We start from the raw sequence: 13525 nt of genomic DNA, 5'->3' as shown, positions 1-13525 counted from the left end.
TTTAATCTCAAGGCAAGTTAAACTGGTGAAAAGGTGTTGTATTTCTCATCTGAATCAATGTGACCTTGAGTATATTATGAAAACAGAAGATTGTGCTTCTCTGTGTAATTATTTCATGACTGGACCAAAGCGGCACTGAGCTTCTTTTTAAAATCTTCTGAAACCATCTGGAGGTACTAGTGTGTACAATGCTGTAGAATATAGCTTAAACACACTTGAAGAAGTACCTACTATCTATTAAACTTAAAATAGTACCTATCATCCTCGTTTCTACAAGCACAAAGAAAAAGCCCACAAATTTCCTTTAAACGTGCCTCTAAACTGTGATGCAGAGTTTATGTGCACTAAACTGTCTGGTAAATGCTGCCTCCTTCTGGTGACTTTTTTAAAAATAGGAATCTTATATATTAAAGTTTCAAAGGGAACCTATGTTAAATTCCAGCTCTGTGTTATTATTTTCAGTCTGTGTTGTTTCCTGTTTTATTTTGAAGGTCCGTGTCTGATGTTAATGTATCTGGTTTCGCTTCGCCTGTTTCGTTAGGCCTGATTTGCCCCAGCTGTGTTTCCCTCCTGTTACTCATTCCCTGATTGCTCCCTCTGTGTATTTAAGCCCTGTGTTTCTCTGTGTCCTTGTCGCGATCTACCCTTAGCTGTGTGTTCTGTCTGCGTAAGTGTATTTTGTATTCCTAGTTTTGTTGCCCTTTTGAGTTCAGCATTAAAGCTGTTTTGAGTTCACGTTCCGCCTCCGAGTGTCTGCACACTGGGTCCTCCTACTACCACTCCTGCCTGCACACAGCCGTCACATAACAGTCTGAGGTGATTTGAGCTATGCGACAAAGACACAATAACACAATAACAAATCTCCTGCTGGAAACAGGGATTAGAAGATGGGGGCACTGGTGATAAATGGATGGACATGGTCAACAACGATACTGAGGTAGGTTGTCGTGTTTTGACAACCCTGCTGGTTCTAAAGTGTGTCAAGAAAATATCCCTGTTGCACACCGGCCTAGGGGGAGCCGGAGTGCAACACAAGGAAAACAAGAAAAAGAAAGCAAAGAAGTAAAACACACAGCCACTATTTGTTTTATTAATTCGACAGGTAGTGAGCGTCAGGGTGGGCATGGACAAAACGACAAACAAAACACACTAGAAATGAAACAGAACTAACTTGCCTACAGTGAGAAAACCCTAAAAGAAAACACAAGCCTCTTACCCGTCTCCCTAACAAAACACGAGAAAAAGGGTCTAAAAGAAGCGGCTTCCCACCCCTACAGCTACCACGTCCAGATAGAGGTCTTTCTAAACTCTTTACACTGCAGCCTAGCTCTTCACTTCTCAGAAACTCAGTCACACACAACACAGGGCCAAACGCAAGGCTCGCTACAAACAGGAAGTAGGAGAGGCTGCCGGCCCAGTCAGGTCCCAATTTGTAGCCGGCCTCATTCCATCTTCCACCAATGGTCAGCCTCCACCTGGAAACTTACATAACACAAACATCACAGAGTACAAAGCTTTTTTTTCTTCGTTCGATGCATCATTACGTCTGCAAGCTAACCCTCGCAAAAATGACACAAAGACAAAAAAATCACTGGAGTGTCTTTGAAAATGGAGAGAAAGCCAAAGATGTGACACCAGAAGAATCGGAGAGCGCCAACAAAACGAAAGCTGCATTTAAAAGAAAATTTCAAGATTCATTATATTTGCATTACATCACCCAAACACACACACAGACAGTTTGTCCAACGTGAAACTGGTCCATGATAAAAAAGGGTTGGGGACCGCTGCCTTAAATCACCCTTTTTCCCACTGCCATGTCATTGGCTGATTAGATTTCTGATAAAAACACTGTAAATAAATCAAATGGCCAGTGATACAGCACAACAGATGTCATGGAACGACTTTATGTGATGACCAAATTGATTTGAGGAACCACAAACATGCTTTCAGGAAATGTGCCTTTTCTTACACCAAATTTCAATTTAATTCATTATCATTCGAGCATTAAAGTATTATCTGAATAACATCTGAATTCATCTCTATAAATATGCAGAATGATAAAAAATAATTTGTTTACAAGCCACTCACTGTCAAGTATTGAAAGTCCTTTGAATTTGATTTTGCCCATGCCTACACAAACGGTTGGCCAGCAGACATCCATTTCAGTCAAGTGCCAGACCGAGCAGCTTGGCAGAAGCTTCCACATCCAAAACTTGTTGACAAATTAGCAAATGTGCCTAAACCCATTAAGAGGGTTTCTAAATGCTGACACTGGGGGAACTGGTGGAGCGTTCTTGCCAGGCCTGGGAGCTCGGCAGCCAAGCCGGGCAGCAACAGCCGGGCAGCAACAGCCAGTGCCTGTGAGTTAACCAAGAGTGAGGCAGGGTAAATGACAAATGGGATGAGGACGGCTGGGTAAGAAAGGGGAAAGAAAGACAAGAGGTAGCCTTTGGCTTTTTCATAGAGAGCCGATCCTGTTTGTCATGGTGAAGTGGAAAGGATGAGAGAGATGGGATGGAGGGCAGGGTAAGGGGAGATTACAAGGCCTCTGGCAGCCTCGTACCCCCTGTAGGATGACCACGGGTCCTGGCACCGCTCGCCTTCCTTCTCCCTTCAGTCTTTCATTCCTGTTCTTTTCCCCGTTTCTCTCTCCCCTCACATATCTCACCACAAAGAAGCCAAAGAGAGAGGCACGCCTATCAGGCAGTCTTCAGGATGTGTGAAGATTAGTCAGTGCTTCATTTCAAAGCACTATGTCCTCAAAATAGACTGCATGCATAACTAAGCCTACAGCCTAGAGATGCATCGTTGACAACATTTTATAAGCACAGAAAAAAATAAATCTACATGTCAATTTGAAACATTGTTTAGACAAAACTTTTTGGGGTAAATTAGCACTTTACATGCAGCACTAATGTAAAAATTGCTGGATGTATAATGTAAAGTTAAACAAGGTTTGGGTTTGCATTTTTTAAACAGCTGGTGTTTCATTTTAATGATGACGCTAATTTCAAATAGACAAAAGGGAAAAATATCAAAAGCTGAAAAATGTGGTTCATTAACACGTTTTCCTTTTATCTGAGTCTCACCCAGTCCTCATTAGTAGTCCTACAATTCACCAGTCTCACCTGTTAAAGGTAGTTCCCCCTACCACAGACACTGGAATGATTTTAGCAGCCTGGACGGCAGGCTCCAAGGAAAGATTCATTTAGTGCCACTAGGTAATGGACGGGTTTTTATACAGTGCTCTTCTACTCTGAGCACCCGTAGTGTTTTACACAACATTCACACCAGCATTTTATTCTATGCTCTTTCTAAGTAAGTGCTTCCATCCCACAGACATTCAGACAACGTGGGGTTAGTATCTTGGCCAAAGATATTTGGCAGACTGGAGAAGACAAGGATCGACCCACCAACCGACTGGTAGGCTCGACCACCTGAACTGCAGCCACCAGGGGAAAACCTGTAAGAGCTATTTGCAGTAATAAAGAATAATCCTCAGACTTTTACTGCTCCATAAAAGGTTAAAAGTAAATGTCCACAATTTAGAATTTTATTCAAGCAATTTATCAGGAGCAAAGCAAAAGCACAATGAATTAGTAGGAATCCTAAACCAAAAATCAAATCACTTCAGCTGTACCTAACTAACCTGCTCTGAGCCAATCTGATTTTGTTCTTATTTTGGCAGAGAGAGGTTTATCCCCTTGTTCTGAGTTGATGATAATCAGCCAACAGGAAAGCAGCATCCCCTGGGCATTCAGTGGAAGTATGACGTAACTCAAAATCCTTCTGAATTAACCATCTAACTTGGTCGATCCCTCTCGCATCCCTGCTGGAATTTTCATGTGTGAACCTTTTAGATCTTCTGAACTGCTCATCTCCCAGAAGACAAAAGGGAAGAACCCTGAATCTCTGTCATACCTTTTATATCTGCTCACCCTTTCTCCCACCTCTCCTACTCGACGTCACATCTTCATATTCTGGTCATCCAATCAAGTTGTTGACATCTAATCATCCAATGACACCTCCTATATCTCTCTCCATCTCCCTGGCTTACAAGATTTAACACAAAGTTTGTTCTTTTAAACTTTAAAATCACTTTATTACATTTGCCTTGTTATTCTTAACATGAAGAATTGACATCACATTTAAATATAATTCACTTCATGTTTTATTCAGTTTATTTAATTATCTTCAGCACATTTTACGATAAACATTTATTGTAACATAATTGCTTTTTGATTCAAATGTAAAACTCAAACTGTGTTTGTCAATCACCTTTCATTTATTTTTATTTGTTTTACAAAATATATAATTTAATACAAGAAAGTCAGACATCAGATTAGTGACTCCAGTGTGTCGTTTCCACCCCGTCCTGCAACCCCCCCCCCCCCCACACACACACACACACTCAGACTTCATGTATATATTGATCAAATGTACAGTATATTTGGATTTATACACATCCACATATTTACCAACATTAGTTTTAATTTGAGTACATTTGTAACAGTAACTAACTAAACTAAATTAAAAAGTACACCACATTACAAAGTTACAAAATACAATAAATGGCTCTAATTATAAATATCCCAGTATGATTATGCAAAATTAAATACATGGTTGACACTGAGCTGCCCATATTATTATATTTGTTATCTTTCTTTGTGCAGATATTAAGGGTGAGCAACAATTGTTTTAGGTGGAGGCGCTGCACAGAGAGATATCCACACTCAGGAATAATTTCTTGTGTTGTTCAGTGGTGCATTATGGGTAATCTCAGTGTCTCGCTGGCACATCATTGGAGTGGTCTGGAGGTATTATCCAGCATTGTCTTCACCTTGGACAACATCCACCTCTGCAGCTCCACCCCAACAATCGTCCTGGCCTGGATCAGTTTATTAGGTCTGTTTGTACCTCCAACACCAACAGGATGAGTACGGCACGTGACACAACAGAACCAGAGAAAATCCCGAGAGTGATCTGACATACATTAAAAGACCTCAGCCGCCTCCAGAAACAGTGACGGCCCTTCATGTACAGTGCAGTAGTGTTTTTAACCCAGTCCAGTCTACCGTCAGTGTGTACTCCAAGATATTTATAGTCCTCACTGAACCCACAGACTTAAACATGGGTCACTGGTTTCCTGGTCCTCAGTCATCAGTCATTTCCTTGCTCTTTGTCATGTTCAGCTGCAGTGATTCTGCTTTTGCACCACATGACAAAATATTTTCTCAATTTTTGTTGCTAAGAATTTAATTAACCTTTTATACATTTACCATTATTTGGGTCTCCCTGGATTTCAGTTGGTATGGGAAGTTTGGTTAAGCTGGTGGAAAACATTACTTTAAGTTTCCTGATGTGTAACCTAACAGGTAGGAGAGACAACTTATACCCAAAGTTAATATTGTGATGACAAGATTGTCTTACCTGGTGTTTTCTCCTGGTCGTGTGCCAGCCAAAAGAGTCCCCAGGCATCTTGAGTGCCCTTTTAAAGGTTCCCAGTGGCACTAAGCATTTGAAGATGGGATTGAATAGCTATATTAGATTATACTTGGTAGGTGAAGAGGGGAAATATTTTATTTAATAACTGTAATTCTGGTAATTTTGTCTGTTGTAGTGATTTGACGTGAATAAAGGTTATTACATTAGATGTGTGTGTGTATAGGTTATTTTCCTTTCATAGTCTGTTTTTATTCATTTATTTTGTATAGAAAAAATTACCTATATCTTGTGACTATTGTTGGGAATAAATAATTTTTCAGTGCCTCAGTAATGCTATGCTTTTTATTAATAAGTGTTATAAAGTTATATAGAATGAGAGAGCTTCTGTAATAAAACTGTCAGGGGCACACCACCACCGCGGCAGCGTGGCGTGCAGGACGCATGATTCTGGTAATTTTGTCTGTTGTAGTGATTTAACGTGAATAAAGGTTATTTCATTAGATGTGTGTGTGTGTGTGTGTGTGTGTGTGTATAGGTTATTATCCTTTCATAGTCTGTTTTTATTAATTTATTTTGAAAAGAAAAAATCATATACCCCTATATCTTGTGACTATTGTTGGGAATAAATAATTTTTCAGTGCCTCAGTAATGCTATGCTTTTTATTAATAAGTGTTATAAAGTTATATAGTGTAGTATTAAGTGGACACAGTCCTGAAAAATAAAGGTATGAGACCATGTGTCCTTGAGGAGTAGAAAGCTGCAGATTCTTGCTCACTCTTGCCTGGGAAAATGTAGATAAGAGGGGAGCGTCTCTGGTGGAAAGTTACTGAGACTCTGTTGTTAGTTCAGACTAGAATGAGAGAGTTTCTTTAATAAAACTATCAGGGGCACACCACCACCGCGGCAGCGTGTCGTGCAGGACGCATGTCCCTTCTAGAAGCAATAAAGTGTTAAATGGTCTACTGAGCAGTGTTTTGTCTTCCATTGGATGCCTCTGAGGAATCAAAAGAACTTGAAGTGCTGATATTAAAAATTGGGGGCTTGTCCGGGATTCCAATAGGAGGCTAAGGAAGACAGATTGGGCGATCTGGGGGCTCAACCAGCAAAGCGAACAGAGACCTGGGTCGTTTCAAAATAAAGGTAAGCACCACCTGTTAAATCAAAGTGTGCATATTTTAGCATATCTAAATTGTCTGTTCGCCAAGTTGATTGAATTCTCAGTGTCAGTTTGCGGCAGTAGACAAAGAGGTGGTGTGTGATCCGTCCCAGTGGTTAGAGCAACTAAATTGGGGTGTAATAAGCCGAGTATACGAATTGGCTGTTGCGGATGATGACTGAAAGTAAGAGAGTAATTATCTTCAGGCATGGCTCACTCCACTCGCTTTGGACGCAAAGCGAGACCCGTGGGACGGGAGATAGGATGGCGACCTTGGGGAGTTGAGGACCCCTGAATAGCTAAATTGAGGTGTGGGATCCTCGTCACAGTTGAAGTTTATACAGTATAGGCTCCCCCACATACTCCGCTAGACAGATGGGCTGCGGAAGGGGCGTGTGGGCCCAAGTTCTTTCACCGGTTAGATTCTGAGCTGAGAGCTCCCGCTACGGGGGTTTTAGATTGTGAGTGTTTATATTCGTTCGATAGTCTTTATGTTGCAATGGGGCCGCATTCGTTTGGTTGATAATCTAGATCCCGGGCTGTGTTCGCAGGTTATCGTGCCTCTAGACTGTCAGGGTTAAATTTGGGGTTGACTTGTTGAATTTCTAAAACCGTGTGTTTGGGGGTGTGCAGAGTGAGACATGCGCTCTGCAATACTGTGTGAGTACTAGAATAGTGCAGAGCAAGAGACTTTTATTAACAACTGCAGGTTGATGTCTGCTGGCTATAAAGTGTGAAACTGCTGTGACAGTGCCTGCAGTGCTTGGAAAAAGAATTAACATAAATTCCTGATTTTGAAATATGTTTTATTTTGATGCCAAAGGGAAATAGGATCAGAACAACATGACATGAACATTTTTGGTATTTTGTTAGTAAAATAAGTCTATAATTTATTCTGGTGATGAGTCATTTTGGAAACATGCCAAGTGCTAATTGACATTATCAATATTGGTGTAGGGAAACCAAGATCTTGGAGCAAGTTACACTAATGCACACTAATAAGAGCACAGTCACTCCAAACTGACTTTATCCACATAGAAAATCTGAGGTGAAATAAAAAATGAATTTTTACTCTATATATTTAGAAAATAGCATCAGATGACATGCAGAGTGAGTGACACATATGACAGAAAGTGAAACTGGCACTGCAGCTCTGTGGACAGACGGTGACCCGGCAGAATGCCAAGTGCTGAAGCTTTGGGCACAGACTGTTCACAGGCCACAGCGTATGAGTCACTGTGTTTAATTTAATAACATTCACTTGCACTCATACTGGAAATGACAAGTATTTCTTTATCTCATTGAAACTTGTATACGTTACATTTAAGTTAAAAAACAAACTAGAATTACCAACAGAATGTGAATAAACAGCCACAATCTCAGACATATGTCAGGCATAATATATGTTGCAACAACCATGTCAATATGTAAAGCCATTAGCAACATTGCAAATCTTACCTCATTTAAACTCAACCAGTTAATGTATCATGACATATAGCACAGCTGTCTAACACCAGACCAAAGAAAATAATGCTTTTTTCTATTAAAACTCTCTGACGACTCTTTCCAACCCATATTTCCTGATGAAATAAAACACTACCTCTTAAGTTACAAAGTTTATTTGTATTGTGTGGCAGAAGGAAGTTTTATTTTAAGCACCGGTTTGCTCGAACCACACAAAGGCAAATGTGTCCAACAGTCACAGGCATAAGAAACTGGAATTCTCTCAGTGATCATCTTACGTGTTGTGCAAATGTTTCTCAATTTAAAATCTGCTATAAGAATAAAATGATAAACCAATATGAAGAAGTTGAAAAGAATAGAATTTAATTGTAGAAAAATGATCCTTTTAGTTTGAGATTTAGTGGCATTGCTCATTGTTGAGTATATTGTTCTGTTTGCTTTGTTTTGTTATGTGCAGAAAATTGTCAGAGTGTAATTTTGGTTGCCTACTTGTATTATCACAGATAGGGGGTAATTCTCCTTTTCATGCATGGAAACAGTGTTACTTTAATTGAAAGGAAGGTTGTGTATGGGAATGAATTACTGCTGTACCATGTGTGAAACAAAAAAATAAATAAATAAAAAATAAAAAATGAAGCCTTTTCTGAAATGCAATGGAGAGTTTTTGGTTACACATGACCACAGAAGGCATTTTAAACTGCATTTGAGAGTGCCTCAGAGGTCTATGATCATTTTGAGTATATGTATCCAAAGATCACCTCAAACAAGGATAATGTGAATCTAAGAACCGTTCTTTCTTAAAACCTGTTGAGGACCATACCTGAGGTTGGCTGAAGTTGGTATATAGATGCATATTTTAAACAAATGAATTAATAATCTTTATAAAACAAGCTAATGATCTGCACTGGTGTCACCTTTTGTCTTTGGCAGTACAAAGAACAACACTAAATGTGAGCATCATGCTGTGACCAGTGGCTGCATGAACAGCTGGTTAACATGCAGCCATTATCATATTTCCAACACCCGGCTAAGAAGCAGCTGAAATTGTTTAACTTCACCTCCTGACATTTTTCATCATCACAGTTTTCATGACAGTTGAGACAAGAGCCCCCCCCCCCCCCCCACACACACACACACACACACAGTGAATATTACTATCCTGGATATTGCTATGAATAGGCTCAGATCTGACTCACTTAGGGATGCACCGATACCGATACTGGTATCGGGGCTGATACTGTAAAATGTGTGTGTACTCATACTCGTAAAAGTTAACCGATACCATGAATTGATACTAACTTATTTCATTAGTCAGAGGGTGGCTTGTCATTTTTGTTGTAGTTTTTTAGATTGGCCACTAGGGGGACATCCCGCGCTAAACAGGCACAGGGTTAGGCGAGTGAGACTGGTGGCTCCAGATAAAAAAGAGAAACTGGAGGCTGCTGTAGCTAGGCTAAACAAAATGTCAGCAGTGTGGAACAGCCAACTTTAACTCAGGTTTTGGAAAAGCGATGAAAAATGTCAAGAGAAAATCCACGGGCAGTTAAAATAACAGAGGCTCTGACTCATTTTATCGCTCTGGATGACCAGCCAATGCCGGCCGTGGAAAACATAGGATTGCACCGTCTTCTCAGCATACTCGAGCTGCGATATGAAATTCCCAGCTGCCCACACATCAGGGAGATAATGGTGCCAAAACTTTCTGAAGAGGTAAAGACAAGCAGTGTGTGCGCGATGTCAGTCCTTGGTTTAACGGCACAGTGGACTGATGATCCACGGGCAGATGGGGAGTTCGTTTGTCAATGCCGAATACTTTCGTTATTTTGTTTGTTTGTTTACAATATGGACACTCTGCACTCTGTGTGTGTATGTGTGGTAGAAGTATCGGTTTTTGTACTCTGTATCGGCAAGTACTCAGATCCAAGTATCGGTATCGTATCGGTTTGAAAAAATTGGTATCGTTTCATCCCTAGACTCACTATGGGTCAGACTCAGTGCTTTCAGCTTTTATTGACATGGTGTTCTTGTTGTCCATGTGATGTATATGGATCAGTGTTACTCATGGCATTGATGGTGAATGCTCTATGTTAGATCGTTGATTCTGTAGAAGCCCAGGCTATTTCTTTTCAATCTGCCATTATTCTATTTTATCAGCTGTCACTTTCTACTCTGACCTTAAACCACTCCATCCATTAGATTTACTTAAATTGCATTTTGCTCCATCTCTCTTCAGTTTCCCAATCTGGGATAAATATAACATATATCTCACCAAGCTTGTCAACGTTTTCAAGCTTCATTCAAACCGAATGCAAACACGCTGCTTCTAAATTACAGCAAAATGAATGTTCATCCTCCCATCTGTTTCCATTTCACTTTGCCCTCTGTTGCATTATGTTGTCATTAGTAAGCCAACTTTCATATCTTATTAAAAACATCATATATTAAGATTTCCTTTTCTTTTCAAGTTTTTTGCTCAGGCTGGCTGTAAAAAAGGTGAGTGTAGCCTGCAGCTGGAGATTCATTTGTAATGACATTGTGAAATTAGAACCTGAGATTCATGAGAAACAAGCTAACTGGACACTTCCTGCTCTCCACTGCTTCAACAAAAGCTCAAGAAAACAAAACAACAAAACATCGCTTGGTCTTTGATAGAGCCTTGGAGCTATTTATTGTATGGACACATTATTTTGGTGCTAATGTGGTACATTTTCTTGGGCATCAAATTCAACGATGCGTTCTTTCGGTCCACGTTTACAGTCAGTGGCAAATTAATGGTAAACTGAGCATCCAAACAGCAAATACTCACAACATGAAGGTAATAGCAGTACACTGTGCATGCTGTCCAGAAAGTAATCTCTCCATGAAACATTAATTATCAGAGAGAAGGGAAGGCAGTGATTTAAGATAAGCTTAGCAAGGTCAGCAGCTCTCAGCCACGTCCAAACCTTCCTCATGTCACATGCACATTTGCTGAACAGGCTAAATCAACTGAGCACAATCACTGAGGCGAGGGAAGGTGAAAACAAGGCATTTAAAGTGTGTCAATTTCTGGTAATGAGAAAGAAGAAGCATTGAAGCCCACACGGGACATCCCTGGCATTAAACATTAGCTCCTCTGACCGGCAGCACAGCAGTGGAACCAACACACCACAGCTGTCAGGTACGTCAGCCACTGTGGGTGCATTTGAGGGTCACATCATGTGGCACATTTTTGGATGGCAGCAGAGCAATGAGTCACACTCACAATGGCATTATGATAATGACTGAAAAAGATATTCCTCCACTAACTTCTCTTTTTTCACGTAAGCTGCAGATTAGCTTTGGTTGGCTAGGCATCATCCTGTCTCTGCAGACTACACATATTTGACAGTATTTTGGAGGTTAGCACCAATGTCATTTTTTCCTGTCAGCATTGATGGAGGTACAAATACATGTAATGTATGTCAATTCACATACTAACACAGGATGTTTTACTTCAGGTCCATTAAGGAGTCTCACAGTGTTGCCTTGAATGATGTCATCCATCATGTTCAACAACACGTGCTCCACGGTTTCGTTATGCTGTGACTTTATTATGCAGCCAGTTACCAGTTTGATGATACTCTGTTAAGATTATCCATTACAGCGCCCTGCTGGTGGCAATGGGGGCACAAAACAAAGGTAAAGACCAGAAAATGCCCTCTGATCTATCAATGACATAATCAGTAGAAAGTAAGTGCTGATATAATCTCACTGCGTAAGGTGACGCTGGAGTTTTAGAAGGACCTTCTTGTAAAGGCTATTTATAGTCCAAATGTGCTCATTGTGGACATCTTTACACACTGTTTTTATAATGTTTCTACATGTATAGGCTCTGCAGTCCCATGTTTTCAGTGGAGGGCAAGTTTTCTGTGTGAACGAATGCAGAGGGAAGAGCATCTCCGAGATGGCGCGAGCTCCTGAGCTAAAACAAAAACTAACAGCTGCACGGTGCAGAAATGTCCTCAGCTTCTCACAAGCAGTTTGCAAAATGTGAGCATGAACTTGTACAAACTTCTCCTACTTTAGTCGCAACTTCTCCCAGTCCTTCTACCGAACACAAACACAATTACTTCCTGTTACAAAGCTCTTTGTGATAAAACCCGATACCAACCTCACTAAAATAAAACGCAAATGCTCTTTTAAACTCATTAAACACATTCACTCCTTTTAAAAGGAATTAACACGTTTTTCTAAATACTTGAACCATTATTGTTTTACATTTTAACATCGATCATTTTAATAAATGACAGTTTTAACCTGGTTACAAACAAATAGGTTGATTACAATAAATAAACCAATTAAAGAAAAGCAGGAAAACCTACATGCACTGCATGAATCAGCAGGCTAAGACACAATAAATCGTGTTTGTTTATAGATAATCAGTATTCCTATGTATCATTGCTGATAACAGCAATGTTAAGATTTGTAAATAAAAATAATTACTTTTATTAATCCTGTAAATTCTCTGCATCTGTCATAGACGTCCACATGACGTCCAAAGAAATGAACCAGTCCAATGTTCAAATGTTGATGTTGATGTCCAGGTTGGGTCATGGTTGGACCTCCAAACTGTGGCTCAAGTTTGGACGTCATACAGAATTAGTCACGGACCAACGGACCGAATACAGGCGTGATCCGCACGTCTATCCAACATCCAGTGCTTAGTGGGGGGTTTGTTCAGTCTTTTATTAGGTTACTTTAGCAATTCTTAGTAAAATTCTTTGTGTAGCACATCCTTCTGAGACCCAGCCTATTCATTACTCTCCTCTGTAGTGGGCACATAAATAAAAGAGTTCAACTGAAAGATATTTTCCTCAGTCCTCACGAGGTTTTGGTCCTGACCATTCAATAGAAATTCTTGGAAACTTCATCTACAGACTCAATGTGGTGCAGCTACCCAAACGTTGGGCCCAGTGAGGTGGATTATTTTGGTAATTGTGTTGTAACCATGTTGGGTATAACCTTGGATACTGAAAGTAACAAATCAAAAAGAAAGAAATCAATTCACCGTAAAAAACAAGACTAAAAGCAGAGTGATTCAGCCTGGCCTAGAAAATCGTAGAATCTTGTATAAAAAGCTCTTTGGAAAGCTAGGACAGACACTCACTATTTGTTATTGGAAAACAAATATTTATTAAGGCTGCTTCTCTTGTGTTCTCTCCTATTTAATCCAATTCATCAATGTGACAATTAGAGCCCTACAACACTGTTTCCATTAATCAATGCTACAATTTTAAATATCAGTTTATCTCTAAAACGCTGTGCTCCACAGGCCTGCAATCAACCCACCTCTTATGAAGCCCTTACCTGATCTAGCTAAATTCACACTAAGATTCAGACCACAGCTCAGGAAAATGCACAGGCTCATGAATTTGATCAGTGGAGGAAATGGAGATGGATGAATGGCACAAACCAATTACTTAAAATACAGGCATGTC

General features: G+C 40.1%; 1 protein-coding gene across 1 annotated transcript in view; it reads right to left on the bottom strand.

Annotated features, from left to right (window-relative positions):
* nlgn4xa (neuroligin 4 X-linked a) overlaps positions 1 to 13525 on the bottom strand; it is a 124351-nt gene that overhangs the window by 21206 nt on the left and 89620 nt on the right. The window lies entirely within an intron of this gene.

This window comes from Neolamprologus brichardi, chromosome 23 (assembly GCF_056152115.1).
Source record: "Neolamprologus brichardi isolate AB-2024 chromosome 23, ASM5615211v1, whole genome shotgun sequence".
NCBI lineage: Eukaryota > Metazoa > Chordata > Actinopteri > Cichliformes > Cichlidae > Neolamprologus > Neolamprologus brichardi.
The sequence above is the reverse complement of the archived record's forward strand: the minus strand, read 5'-3'. Positions and strand labels throughout refer to the sequence as shown.